This window comes from Mustelus asterias, chromosome 30 (assembly GCF_964213995.1).
Source record: "Mustelus asterias chromosome 30, sMusAst1.hap1.1, whole genome shotgun sequence".
NCBI classification, from domain to species: domain Eukaryota; kingdom Metazoa; phylum Chordata; class Chondrichthyes; order Carcharhiniformes; family Triakidae; genus Mustelus; species Mustelus asterias.
Window position 1 is genome coordinate 17,820,257 of NC_135830.1, and position 14,746 is coordinate 17,835,002.

The 14,746-nt window shown below is 43.8% G+C and overlaps 1 protein-coding gene across 1 annotated transcript in view; it reads left to right on the plus strand.

The window, feature by feature from the left end:
• LOC144480811 (uncharacterized) overlaps positions 1–14,746 on the plus strand; it is a 992,083-nt gene that overhangs the window by 719,759 nt on the left and 257,578 nt on the right. The window lies entirely within an intron of this gene.

Here is a 14,746-nt window from a genome sequence, read left to right on the forward strand (position 1 = left end):
ATATCTCATTGAATCCTGCTGAATACCGAGACATTGTTTGCACTGGTCGGGAAATCTAAACCAGTCTCAAGATGAGCACACCTCGGCGAACTGACACAAAAGCACTTACAGACATGACTCTTATTAGATTCTAATTCTTAACTTTCATAACATATTTGAAATAAATATATTGATGCATGTATTATGTATGGAATTAATATTTATTACAGAAATAATGTTGGTGACACCGGTTAACAGTAGAGACCACAACACTTGAGAAATATTTTTCGTTTTGCCCAAGGTCCCAGGCACTCTGTGACAATGAGTGCTGATGGGGAAAAAATAGAAAACTCTGTCAGGGGATTGGTGTCGAACCACCAACCTATCTGTTAATAGTCGAATGCGCTGATCAATTGCGCTTAACAGACTGGCATATACTGAGCCGACACTATATTAGAGTGTCAGCGAGTGCTGGATATAATCTAAAGTAATTTTATTTTGTATAAAACCAAATCCAGAACTTTCGCATTACCACACCATTTACAATTCTATTCAGTCAATTTGACTATTTCATCCACACAGTGTTGCTGTGAGTTCGTGGTTTACCCGTTCTCCTAACATGGGAAGGGACCGTTTGAAATGGCAGACAGGGAGAAACTGTTTCCACTGAATGGGATCAGTAGCCAGAGGACTGGCACTGAAGATTCTCAAAGGCAGACTTGCATTTATATAGCGCCATTCCCGATTATTGGACGCCAAACGCGCTCATCAGCCAATGATAGGCAGTTATAATTGAAAATGCAAACTTGCCAACCAAACATTGAAGATGGCACTGATTTATCTGCAGTCAAATGCTCAACCACTGAGCTGTACCCCTCAGTTATCAGTTAAGGCTCCGGATCCAGCATGATACTGTTTTCTGCGTGAAGTGCAAGAGTCTAGTGTTTAATTCAGCGAGACATTTCATTTTAATTTGACCAAAATTTGGATCCAGATCTTGGAGATACCTGTGTCAGTGGAAATAACAAAACCTACTCCATTGCCACCCAGATTTCATCTTGTGTCGCAATCTTTACGATCAGCTCTTTGCAGCCTATTGCTCAACTTCACTATCTGTGTTTGTTGTTGGCCTGTTGCCCATGCGACATTTCCAATACGGACACAAATCTCGAAAACTCATTCCACTGATTCTGACAGCGCTGTTTTCGATCAGGTCTGTTAAACGGATTCTCAAAAAGATTACATTTTAGTATATCGAAGCCGTGACCCTGAAAACTCAGAATTCTAACCACTTGACCATCAGGATCTCATCTTCCTGATTCTTCCAGATACTCATTACAGGAATGAGCACAGTGTCAATTACCCACAGTGACACCTCATTTCAGTCCTATGCACGCTATTAAGCTTTAAAATTAATTATATTTCCACATGAGCTTCCAGCGTGACGAACGCAGAGCTGTGATCAGCTGATGTTGTTCAACAAATTTACAGCATTAAGGTTTATAATAGGTCGATGCTAACACTGTTCTTTGAATGTAGTGAGTTACAGTGACATTTAATGCAAGAGAAGATAGCTTACTCATTTTGACAGGAGAAACCAGCCGGGCAATGCAAATGTGAATTGCTGTGGGCAATGGATGGGATTGTAGAATGGGTCTGGTTATTCTCCCTGATGTTTAAACTGGCACAAGTACCAGTACCGTTGGAGGAAATAATTTCAGCTTCTCTTAATTCCAGCGCTGCACGAGAGCAAACAACGATCATTACCTGACAGGGAATCGATCCCTCGTCAACCTGCGATAATTATTTCACCTCAGTGTCGAATTCATGTTGCAGCTGAGACCAATCAGTGCTCTCCTTAGCTGAAGGAGGGTTGGTGTTCCAGCTCAACATGGCATTTTGTCCGACAAACATGTCTTAGGTACTTTAAACATGTTGACGTTGATATATGAGGTTGGAATCCTTGCAACTATCTTCCTTGGTCGTCTCGTGGTTCGGTTTCAGCGCTTTTACCGCCGCAGCCCGGGTTCTTTTCCAATCAGCGAATAAAAATGCATTTCTCCGGCACGGGGTATGAATTAAGAGGAGGTGAAATAACTTCCTGATAGGACACGAGAGTTTTTCAAAAACACGGAGAAAATATCCGTCCCTGAGCACAACCAGGTCAATTTCCCGCATCAATTTATATTTACATTGCCTCTGATGGTCCCTCCTGTCAAATTGGACAACCATACATTCTATTGCATTAAGTCTGAACCCCAAAAAAGTGTTCGATCGAAAGTATTTCTTGAAGTTTAAAATAAATCAAAGGTTTTAACAAACGAACCCACGTCCTCCAAAAAGCTGCCAGCTTGCATGCAGAGCCTTAGGCCAGTGATCAACCTTACTGACATAAACATTTGTTGACAGATCTGGATTGCCATTCAACAGAATCAATGGAGTAGGATTTCATCACATGCCCCATTGAGCCTCCTCTACCACTGAACAAGTTCAAGGTGGGTCTATAGACTAAGTACCGATTTCCAACCCGACCCAATAGCCCTTCATTCTCTCAGAGTCTCGAGATCTCTCCATCTCATCCGTCAAATATCTCCATCGACTGAGAATCCATAGACATCTGGTTTATGGAGTTACATGGATTCACAAGCTTTTGAGTGAAGAAATGTCCTCTCACCTCAGTCCTAAATGGCTGACATTATCCGGAGAATGCGAACCGAGTTCCAGGCGCTTCAGCCTGGAAACAAACAGCCTCCAGTATGTAGATAAAAACACATTACTCTGAGTGCTGAAATCTGAACCAAAAAAGGAAACTGCTGGATAAAGGCTGCAGGTCTGACAGCAGCGGTGGAGCGAGAAGGGAACTACCGTTTCGCGTCTGGATGTATCTAACAATGAAACTTATCATAAGAAACTGGTCTATTGTGTTTGTGAGCTGAAGTGAGGCAGTGTGTAAACTCATGATAGTCAGCTCATTGCAGCAGCTAATGTCAGCTACCTTGGTGGTCTAGTGGTTATGATTAAGTGTTTTCGCCGTTGCGGCCCGGAATCGATTTTCGGCCAGTTTTATCATAGTGGTTTGTACACTATCGCAGTGAGCTTTGTCAGCGTATGTGACGTGAGAGACAAAGTTAATCTTCCAACAAAATGAGCTCGAAAATCGGAGATAAAACAGGTGGAAAACAAACCCTTGGCTATGATCGCGAGTGATTCCAGAATAAATGTGTTTTTTGTCATGTTCTAACTCGGTTTTGGTAACACTCAGGGAAATAGTTACCGCACGTTTTTAAGAGGAAGAGTGGCCGATCGCTTATCTCGCCCATGCCAATGATTCCTGCTGTTACTGAATACTCCCAGGTTACGGCGACCTCTCCAGATAACAAGACTGTGTTCAAGCCGTAAACCATGTCGCCTCCCCATGTTAACTTTTTATCATTTAGTTCTCCGAACAGCTTCACATTGGTTTACAATCTGTGAGGATTGACATCTATGATGATTTTGCCTGAGAACGTGCACAGTAAGAGTTTTAACAACACCAGGTTAAAGTCCAACAGGTTTATTTGATAGCAAATGCCATTAGCTTTCGGAGCGCTGCTCCTTCGTCAGATGAAGTGGAAATCTGCTCTCAAACAGGGCACAGAGACACAAAAATCAAGTTACAACTTTTGTAACCAAACACAACTTTTGTAACCAAACCAAATAAACCTGTTGGACTTTAACCCGGTGTTGTTAAAACTTTTACTGTATTTACCCCAGTCCAACGCCGGCATCTCCACATCATGAGAACTAGCAGCCAGCTGTGTGCCCTTGAGTACTGTGTCGCAGCTAGCAGTGTACAGGACTTTTTTGCTGAACTACGTCTTTTAACACTTTTACTGCAGATGGTTATTAGTGTGGCTACTTACCCCCTTTACGCTGTATCACCGTAACCTTTTCTCTTCTTTTCTCGTCAAGCACGGGCACAATGTGTATAAAGACGGCAAAGATTTATTAAGAAAAAATAAACGCTATGCCATAATTGGTTTGTGTTTTCAATATTCATAGAATCAGAGTGAAATTTGGTCAATTGTTTTGGACAACTTAAAAAAAAATCTTTAGCATGTTCCAGTATGTAAGATTAATGTCTGGCAGAGGAATTACGGAGTGCAATAAAAGTTTACGCACTCCCATTCTAAATGGGGTTAGTGTCTGATAACTGCACCAGATGTACAAATTACAGTTTGATATAACCCCAATTTCAATCTCCATGTTGCACCCTGCGTGCTGAATGAGGAACAAAGTTCCCGTAAAGTATTTGCTAATAAAACGGGCGAATGCACCAGCTGAACTCCTGTTGCAAACTTAAAATGCTGGTAATTTTGTTCAGTCGTCACACTTCAGCAACCGGTTCCCAAGCGCAGGCATTGAGTTACTGAGACTCACGACGTCAAACGCATGCAGTAGCTGTGGGTCGCCAGCATATGGGGATATTGTATCACTTCAACAGTACGACAGTGAAACAGATCATAGAAATCATGGAAACCCTACAGTGCAGAAGGAGGCCATTCGGCCCATCGAGTCTGCACCGACCACAATCCCACCCAGGCCCTACCCCCACATATTTACCCGCTAATCCCTCTAACCTACGCATTTTAGGACTCTAAGGGGCAATTTTTAACCTGGCGAATCAACCTAACCCGCACATCTTTGGACTGTGGGAGGAAACCGGAGCACCCGGAGGAAACCCTCGGAGACACGAGGAGAATGTGCAAACTTCACACAGACAGTGACCCAAGCCGGGAATCGAACCCAGGCACCTGGAGCTGTGAAGCAGCATTGCTAACCACTGTGCTACCGTGCCGCCATGAGGAGATCTGAGGAGATTTTTTTTAGGGGAAATGAAAGCACTAACATCCATATCTGTGGAAGTGGAAATCAAAGGGAAATATTGCCAGAGGGTTGTGAATTCATCACTTTCATTGATAGTTGCATTCCTACTGATGGAATTGAATGTTTGCAAGTAATGATTTCATTACATTCCATTCTCGTTGCTTTTATGAATTCACTGTTTTTATCACCAAGACTTTGGTAAATATTATTAATCATAGTTGTACAGATATGAAACTGTCCCTCAGATTTCCACACTTCAGCCATTTTTGTTCGAGGTCCCATCTCAAATCCAGTCCAGTTCTGCCTCGATTCTGGTCGACGTATATTACAAATGTGTTTGCGTATTTGAAATGTCCACCCTCGGACATTTAGTGCCCGAACTCATTCTGACACATAGAACAAAGAAAAGAACAAAGAAAATTACAGCACTGGAACAGGCCCTCCAAGCCTGCACCGATCATGCTGCCTAACTTAACTAAAGCCCCTCACCCTTCCGGGGACCATATCCCTCTCTTCCCATTCTATTCATGTATTTGTCAAGACGCCCCTTAAAAGCAACTACCGTATCCACTTCCACTACCTCCCCGGCAGCGAGTTCCTGGCACCTACCACCCTCTGTGTGAAAAAATCTGCCTCGTACATCTCCTTTAAACCCTGCCCCTCGCACCTTAAACCTGTGCCCCCTAGTAATTGACTCTCCCACCCGGGGAAAACGCTTCTGACTATCCATTCTCTCCATGCCTCTCATAACCTTATAGACTTCTAACAGGTCGCCCCGCAACCTCTGTCGCTCCAGTGAGAACAAACCAAGTTTCTCCCACCTCTCTTCATAGCTAATGCCCTCCATACCAGGTAAATATTTTCTGTACTCTCTCCAAAGTATCCACATTCTTCTGGTAGTATGGCGACCAGAATTGAACACAATATTCCAAGCGTGGCCTAATTAAAGTTATATAAAGCTGCAACATGACTTGCCAATTTTTAAACTCAATGCCCGGGCCGATGAAGGCAAGCATGCCATATGCCTTCTCGACTAGCTTCTCCACCTGCGTTGCCACATTCAGTGACCTGAGCGCTTGTACACCCAGATCCGTTTGCCTGTCAATATTCTTAAGGGTTCTGCAATTTACTGTATAATGTTGGAAATTCCATGGGAGTTTTCGAATGATTTACTGGCCACTTCTTTGCATTGTCACCAAATTGTACCAAAAGCATTGCCGAATGCTCGAATTGTCTAAAGGAATAGAACAATAGAAAACTCTACCTTCAAATCGTATTTGCTGAATTATAATCGGACATAAACGTTCCATTGGAAAACCTTATCGGTATAATATTAGAGGCAGAAATATTCAACTTAAATTTTCCAAGTGTAAAGTCATCAGGAGTGTGTATTGGGATGGGGCGGTGGTGGACGGTTTGGATTGGGTGGATGGTAAAGAGTGGGATGTTGGAGTGGATGGTGGGAGGTTTGTTGTTGATTAGAATGGTGGGAGTTTGGGGAAGGAGTTGTCTGAATGGTGGGGAGATGGAGTGGATGGTGGGAGGGGCGGTGTTGAGTGGGATGGTGGGGGTTTGTGGGAGGAGTTGGAGAGGATGGTGAATGTTGGGGAGTTGGAGCGGATGGCGGAGGTGTGATTTGGGTTGAATGGTGGGTGATTCCGGGAGGTGTTAAGGTGGATAGTGAAGGGTGGGGAGATGGAATGCATGGTGGGACTTGCGGGGTTGTCGTGGATGGTGGGAGTTTCGTGGAGGAGTTGGAGTGGATCGTGATGGATGCGGAGTTCGAGTGAATGATGGGACTTGTGGGGTTGGGTTGGATGGTGGGGGTTTGCGGGAGCAGTTGGGATGGATGGTGAAGTGTGGGGATGTGGAGTGGATGTTGGCAGGTGTGGGGTCCGGTTGGATGTTGGGAGTTTTGGGGATGAGTTGGGGTGGATGGTGAATTGTGGGGAATTGGAGTGGATGGTGTGTGGTTGGGTTGGATGGTACTAGTTTGGTGACGGGTTCGGGTAGATGGTGAAGGATGTGGAGCTGGAGGGGATGGTTGAAGGTGTGGGGTTAGGTTGGATGGTGGGGGTGTGGTGGAGGAGTTGGGGGGGATGCTGAATTGTGAGGATTTGGAGTGGATGGTGGAAGGAGTGGGGTTGTCTTTGATGGTGGGAGTTTGGTGTAAGCGTTGGTGTGGATGGTGAAGAGTGTGGGGTTGGAGTGGATGGCGTGAGGTGTGAGTTGTGTTGGATTGTGGCTTTTGAGTGGAGAAGGTGAGGTGGATGGTGAAGGGTGGGGAGATGGACTCGGTAGTGTGGAGGGTGTGGAGTTGGAGTGCATGGTTGGATTTGTGTGATTGGGTTGGATGATGGCTGTTGAGTGGAGGAGTTGGGGTGGATAGAGAAGGGTGGGGAGTTGGAGTGAATGGCGGGAGGCCGTGGGGTTGCATTGGATGGTGGGTGTTTGGGGATGAGTTGGGGTGGGTGATGAAGGGTGGGGAGTTGGGGTCGATGGTGGAGGGCGTGGATTTGGCATGAATGGTGGATGGTGTCTGGATGGGTTGGCTGGTAGGAGATTTTGGCAGGTGTTGGGGTGGTTGATGAAGGGTGGGGAGTTCGAGTGGATGGTAGGAGTTGTGAGGTTGGGTTGGATGGCAGGAGTTTGGGGGATGAGTTGGGGTGCATGGCGACCAGCGAGGATTTATGTGGATGTTTGGGGGGTGTGTTAGTGTTTGGATGGCAATTGTTTGGGGGAGGAGCTGGGCTGGATGATGAAGCGTTGATGGGACTGAGGCCAAAACAGAGTTCTCTTTCTTTTGGAGCATGGAGGTAGGGTGGAGCTGGAGTAAAGTGCTGCATCCAGTGTCCCCCTCCCAAACGAAGATGAGAATCGATTCTAGAAATCAATGTGTCCAGTCCGTGCTGAATGCGAGGATTTACCTGACTGAAATCTAGATTAAAATGTTTGGACATTCTTTTTCAAATTTTAAATCCGTCTCCATTGCTTTATCTGCTTGATGAACGGAAAAGTGACCTCACTGCGAGATGGTTTTGTTCAGGTAAGCGAGCTATAATGAATGACTATCAGATCACTGTTTTAATGAACTGCACAATTCCAGTAAATGGAAGTTTCACTACATTCTTCAGATCCTCTCTGAATTGTGCCTGGGTCACGGCATAAATGCATGTGTTGGTGCAGCAACTCAGGAGTTGCAGCATAAATCCCAGTTCCTGCACAAATCCGGGCAAAAATGGACTAATTAATTTGATACGCTCCAATCGGCTACAAAAAGAATAGATGAGGAACACTGACCATAACAAGATGAAATTTCCCGATATTGCAAACAGTATGATCATGGATTTCCTTCTCTTTTCTATCTCTGGGTCACTTTGACTTCCCCCACTCTTGTGGCTCTGAAGTCTCCTGCGGACTTTGCTCGACACTAAAATGTGTTTAACGGTTATAACATTGAGCAGCAGAATCAACAAGAAAGGAACAAATGGAGTTAAAATATAGTGTACAGTTTCTACTGCTGCCCACACTCCTGATTCTGTAACAGCAGAATGCACATAACAAAACCAAGGATTATTTGCGAAATAATATTTATCCCCACACATGAAGTACCAGAAAGTGTTCTTTACACTGAACACCACACTCACTGTTCCGAGAACCACAGCTGCCGTTTTCTCGGTGCAGTGTTTTATTTTCAGTTTCTGACAAGTAATGGCCACGAAACGATCAAAGGTGAAAGCGACAGTGAACCAGACAGAACAATCAGTGACTGCGTAAAGCAGGACAGCATGGATATTACACACTCTAATGTGAGCCATGAACCGAAATTGATGAAGAAAACGGATAGGAATTTGTCTCAATATGAGATCCATTTTAACGACCAGTAGATCTGCCGCTGACATGGAAATTAGGTAACGTGTGACACATTTGGAAAGCCCACACCTTCCTCGTGATAGGATAAGAATCGTCAGTAAGTTCACTGTAAGGAAGAGAGGCACAATTAATTCATATTCCAGACTGAGAACAGGGGCAGCGATCTATTAGGGTTCTGTGGAACATTTGCAGCTTTTTCTTAGAGTCCAACCTCAGAATAGAATGACTTCACCTGTAACCTCTCTTTCAGCTGGAGACAGAGGTTAAAGGAGTAAAACACCGCATTAATGTAGCAAGAAATACAATTAACCAACAGATGTAATCTATTTGCTGCCTTGTGCAGAATTTCCATTTGGGAGACATAATAGTTTTGGCTGAAATGCAACACAAACGTGTTTCTGGTGCTCGATACTGCTGTGTCTGTGCTAAAAACTGTCCATTTGTACATCTTGGATAAGTTGCTTTGGACTTGCTTGTGAATCGCGAAGCTGGGCTTTTTTTAGCTGATGTTAAACTATTTTGTCACTTCTACGGGAAGTGTCAAAGTGACAGTCGGGGATGGGGGGTGGGGGGTGGGGGAGTAACTGGCTGCTTGGTGTCTGGAGAAGAGCGGGGGGGTTTTCGGGGCAGGTGCGGAGGGCGGGGGTCGGAGCTTACTGGAGCAGCTAACAGTGCTTTCATAGTGGGCGGATTAAGTGACGGAGCTGCAAAAGAGCCTGACCATTCTTGCGAGTTTGTCCATGTGTGTGTATCTGTGTGTGTGTGTGTGTGTGTGTGCGAGCGCGCGTGCGTCCGTGTGTGCCTGTGTGTATGTCATAGAGTAATAGAGTCAAAGTCTTTTGCAGCACGGCCATTTGGCCGAATTTGTCCACGCTGCTCTGTTTTTACCATTAACCTGGTGCCAACTATCCCTCGACACCACTCTGACCCATGTAACTTTCTAAATGGTTTTTCACAGACAAAATTGTACCCGCCTCTACAACTACCTCTGGCAGTTTGTTCCAGACACTCACCGCCCTCTCTGAGAAAAACCGACCCTCTGGACCCTTTTGTATCTCTCCCCTCTCATCTTAATCTTATGCCCTCTCCTTTCAGACTCCCCTACATTTGGGAAAAGATGTCCACCATCGACACCATATATGCCCCTCATTATTTTAGAGACTTCTGTTAGATCACCCCTGGGCGGGACAGTGGCACAGTGGTTGGCATTGCTGCCTCATAGCGCCATGGACCTGGGTTTGATTCCCCGCTTGTGTCATTGTCTGTGTGGAGTTTGCACCTTCTCCCCGTGCCTGCGTGTGTTTCCTCTGGGCGCTCAGGTTTCCTCACATAGTTCAAAGATATGCAGGTTAAGTTGATTGGACATAGTAAATTGCCACTTAGCGTCAGGGGAACTAGCATGGTAAATGCTTGGGGTCACGGGGATAGGGGCTGGGTAAGATTGTGTTCGGTACGGACTCGATGGGCAAAATGGCCTCCTCCTGCACTGCAGCGATACTATAATATAAGACTCCTCTGCTCCAGGGAATGAAAGTCGCAGTCTATCCACCCTCTGTTAATAACGCAAATCATCATGTCCCGGTAGCAACAGCCTATATCTTCTTCGCATTCTTTCCAACTTACTAATATGTTTTGTATAATAGAGTGACTATAATTGGACATAATATTACATGTGTGGCGTTACCAATGTTTCGTGCAACTTCACTGAGACGTCCCAACTTCTGCATTCAATTTTCTGACCAAGGAAACCAAGCATGCCGAATGCCTTCTTCATCACTCTGTCCACCTGTGATCCCACTTTCAAGGAGATATATAGCATGAGATATATTTGTTCTATAACTCTCTCAACGCCATACAATTTACTGGGTACATGCTGCACAGGTTCGATCTACGAAAATGCATCACCTCACATTTATCTAAATTAAACTCAATCTGCCATTCATCATCCCATTGGCCCAACTGTCTGTTCAAGAGCACGTGGCAATCCCAAATAACCTTCTACATTGTCAACTGTACTACCAATTTTGCTGTCTTCTGCAAACGTACTAACGAGGCCTTCTAAATTCTCATCCAAATCATTAATATAAATGACATCTGCCAGTGGACCCAGCATAGATCCATGTGGCACAGCGCTGGTCACAGCCGTCCAGTTTGAAAAACAATCTTGTTCAATCACCCTCTGCCTTCTGTCTTCAAGTTAGTTTTGTATCCAATTGGCTACGTCACCCTGCATCCATTGAGATTAAACTTTATGCAACAACCTACCATGTGGTACCCTGCCAATTGCCTTGTTAAAATCCATATAGACATCATCGACTGCACTGCCCTCTTTCTCTATAATATGTGCACTCCTCAAGACATCACTATTTATTTGCCCAAGTTTACTGACATCCATGCCTTTCTCAGCAGCAAATACTGATGAGAAATATTCATTTAGGATCTCACCCATCTCTTGTGGATCCGCACATAGATGACCTTGTTGATCCGTAAGAGGCCCTATTATATACCGAGTCACTCTTTTGCACCTTATGTGTTTGTAGAAGCTCTATGGATTCCCCTTGACGTTATCTGCCAAAGCAATCTCATGTCCCTTTTTTGCCCTCCTGATTTCTCTCTTAACTTTACCCCAACACCCTCTATACAATTCAAGGGATCCAGTTGATCCCAGCTGCCTATGCCTTCTGCTTCCTGACCCGGGCTTCAATATCCCGAGTCATCCAGGGTTCCCTATTTCGACCAGCCTTGCTCTTCACCCTAAAAGGGATGTGCTTACCCTGAACATTTGTTAACACACCGTTTAAAGACTTCCACTTACCAGACGTCAATTTGCCTGCCAATAGACTCCCCCAATCTAGAGACTGATTGTGCATGTGTGGGAGACGTTGTGTGTGAATGCGAGAGTGTGTGCCAGGTTTTTTTTATATTGTACGTGTGCGAGAGATTGTTTGTGAGAGAGAGTGATTGCTTGGGAGTATATACGTATAATGTTAGAGAAATAGAGAGGGATTGTGTGTGACAGAGAGTTGTCGTGTGTGTTTTAGTGGTGGGAAGTTCGTTCACTTCCAGCATCAGATTTCATATAGCCTCACTGCCACGCACCAATACGCTCACACTTCAGTGTTTCCTCCCACAATCCGAAAGACGTGTTGGTTAGGTGTATTGGCCATGCTAAATTCTCCCTCAGTATACACAAACAGGCACCGAGTGTAGTGACTAGGGGACTTTCACAGTAACTTCATTGGAGTGTTAATGTAAGCCTACTTGTGACACTAATAAGTGAACTGAAAACTTAAATAAACTATTCCTCCTGAGATCTCAGACATCATAGCGAACATTGTACAGCTAACCCATTTCCCTTCGCATGATGCTTAGACGAATTTGAACGAATTGGGAACAGGGAAAGTTGTTGACCCTGACAATTGGCCAGTTTGAGATCTGGCGACCTGCACAGCAGATCAAGTCGCTCCTTCAGGCTATCTGTTAAGTTGCTGTGAAATAAAAGTGATGAAAGCTCATACATAAAGTCAACCATAAACATGTAGTAAGGATAAATGGAAAATGGTATCCGTGGGACATTGAGAGAAGCCAACATTACATCTCAAATAGTAGACAGCAGTTAGAAGGTAATGCAAAAATAGAACTTTTGCATTAAAGAGCGACACTGAAATTGCGTTATCAACGATCATTAAATAAAACAGTATAAGATTTCACAGACTGATAATACCGTTTCAAAACTGTCTCCATTGAAACAGCGCTCGCAGAAATTTCCATAATAAATTCACCCTGAGAGGACATGGCGGAAATGATATTTTGTTTCATTGTTTAGCACTGGGATGGTGCATTTGATAAGAACATTACTTTGACTCTCAGAGTTTACAGACATCACGTGTTGGAACATCATAATCATAAGGGGACATCTAAATGCGCTATTCAATCAGCAGTAGGATATATATTGAACCCCCGATGCCCTGTGAACTCACGGGTACATCAGACCGATTATCTCGTATGAACACAATGGATTGTTTACAGGCCTAGTAACAGTTCAAATTTGATCACTACTTTTAATCCACAACTAAAGTGGAATCACAATACATCTCAACAACCATAAATGCGGGATCAGAATAATACAATCATCACATCTCCATATTCGCGTTTCATTGTCCTGACATGTTACATTGTTCACTTAAGCTCTTCCAGTCCCTTTATTGCTCAACAGACGGTGGACAATACAAGCCGAAACCAACGCCTGGTGAGTTGCTGCACTAACACAATCCTCCCATTACTCACTTATGCCCTCGACCTGAGGAATCACATTCCTCTCTGCTCCCAAATAAGTGCGGAATTAACAGATAGTCTAACCATATATTGTTAAAAATATATTTCTGAGCTAATTAAAGTATTGCTGGCATGGCAGAGGGACAACAGATAATTAGAAACATAAATTCAATTCGTTCTTTCTCAACTGGACATTTAAAATAATACGAATCGGGTAATCAAGGTGAGTCAGAAAATTGCCAGGCGATTTTGACATGCAGTGCGAATGGTGAGAAGCGAATTGGCCTGAAGCTTGACCCAGACTTCAATAATTCACAAATCAAATTATGAATTTAGCAACTCGTTTTTGAGAGGTAGCAACACCATGAAGGCCCACATTGATTATGTTGTCATGGGATCAGCCGAGAAGAAGGTTAACCCAGACTCAAACCGTTTCCTCTATTCTTTCTCAACAGATGTTCGCAAACCAGACCAGTTGAATTGGTCCATCGTTTCTTGCTTTCTTCCAGACTTTCATATCTTTAATCCCGGCAAAGCAACTGAAATAATCATCCCGACCAATGGTGATGATATCAAGAAAACTGACTGCATGCATTAAGATAGATCCAAATATCCATTGAACTGCCACTTTGCATAAACGGATAATCCTGCTCGAAATCAAGTTATAAAAGGAACAAGGAACAAAATGCTTATTCGTTTGTAGGATATGATTTGTCCTCACCTCATTGAGTCTTTGGATGTATAGACTGCTCAACACTCGTAGAAGTAGTGTGCTGTTCCAGACCATCTTTACTATGACTGATTGTGCACAACACGAATTGGCCAAATGGTTCTGCGAGGAGCTACAAACAGATCTGAGCAAGTTTCCCACTAACACACTGAAGGATCCATCAACATTTCCAACACCACATAGCACCTGCATATCGATAGCAATTCTGTGTTCATGCATCGATCAATACTGTCAGCTTGTTCACAAATGTACCACTCAAGGGAGTCAAAAACATTTGCCGGAATGGTGGTCTAATGATTAACTGAATCTTCATTAATTGAAATTAAGAATGTAGCAACTTGTTTGTGTGAGGTAGGGACACAATTGAGGCTCGAATAGATGGTGTTGCCAGAGGATCATTCCAGGCTCAGCTCCTGCAAAACAACTTTGTGGTTTAAACCTCCACCCATCAGAGCCTACTTGCCAACCAATCAACTCTATCTTCTCAAATAACCTAAAATGTTGTTCTCGTGTTAGAGTTGGTCATTTCTTTAAAGGTCTCTTGCAATGAGTAAGTCTAAAAAAATGTAGAACGTCTCTTTTTCAGCAGTAATCTGGAAATGAAATAATCATTTCTCTGGAACAGTGTTGTAGTTCCAGTTCTATCTTGCTATATAGATTTCGTAATGAGGAAGCAGAGCAGGAAAATGTGAAGTGCATTGGACATTGCTGCATATATCTGAGTTTATTTACGGTCTATCTGTCAGCGCTAGTTTTCACAGATCAGCAACATTAACAACATACAGCAAGGTTCAAAAGCTTCTTAACATACATTTTCCTGGTTCCTACTGTGATTCAGTCTGGAAAGCAATCTGCGTCTTCCCATGAAAGGGAACTGAAGGTTGAATATATTTTCTGTGATTATCTTCACATTTATTCAGATCTAAATCAAAATAACTGTAGCCATTCAGGCTGGCTGCTTCAAACTATTTGTGGAGCTGCGACCATTGCGCCTGCTCGCGATCAAATATTATATACATGTTC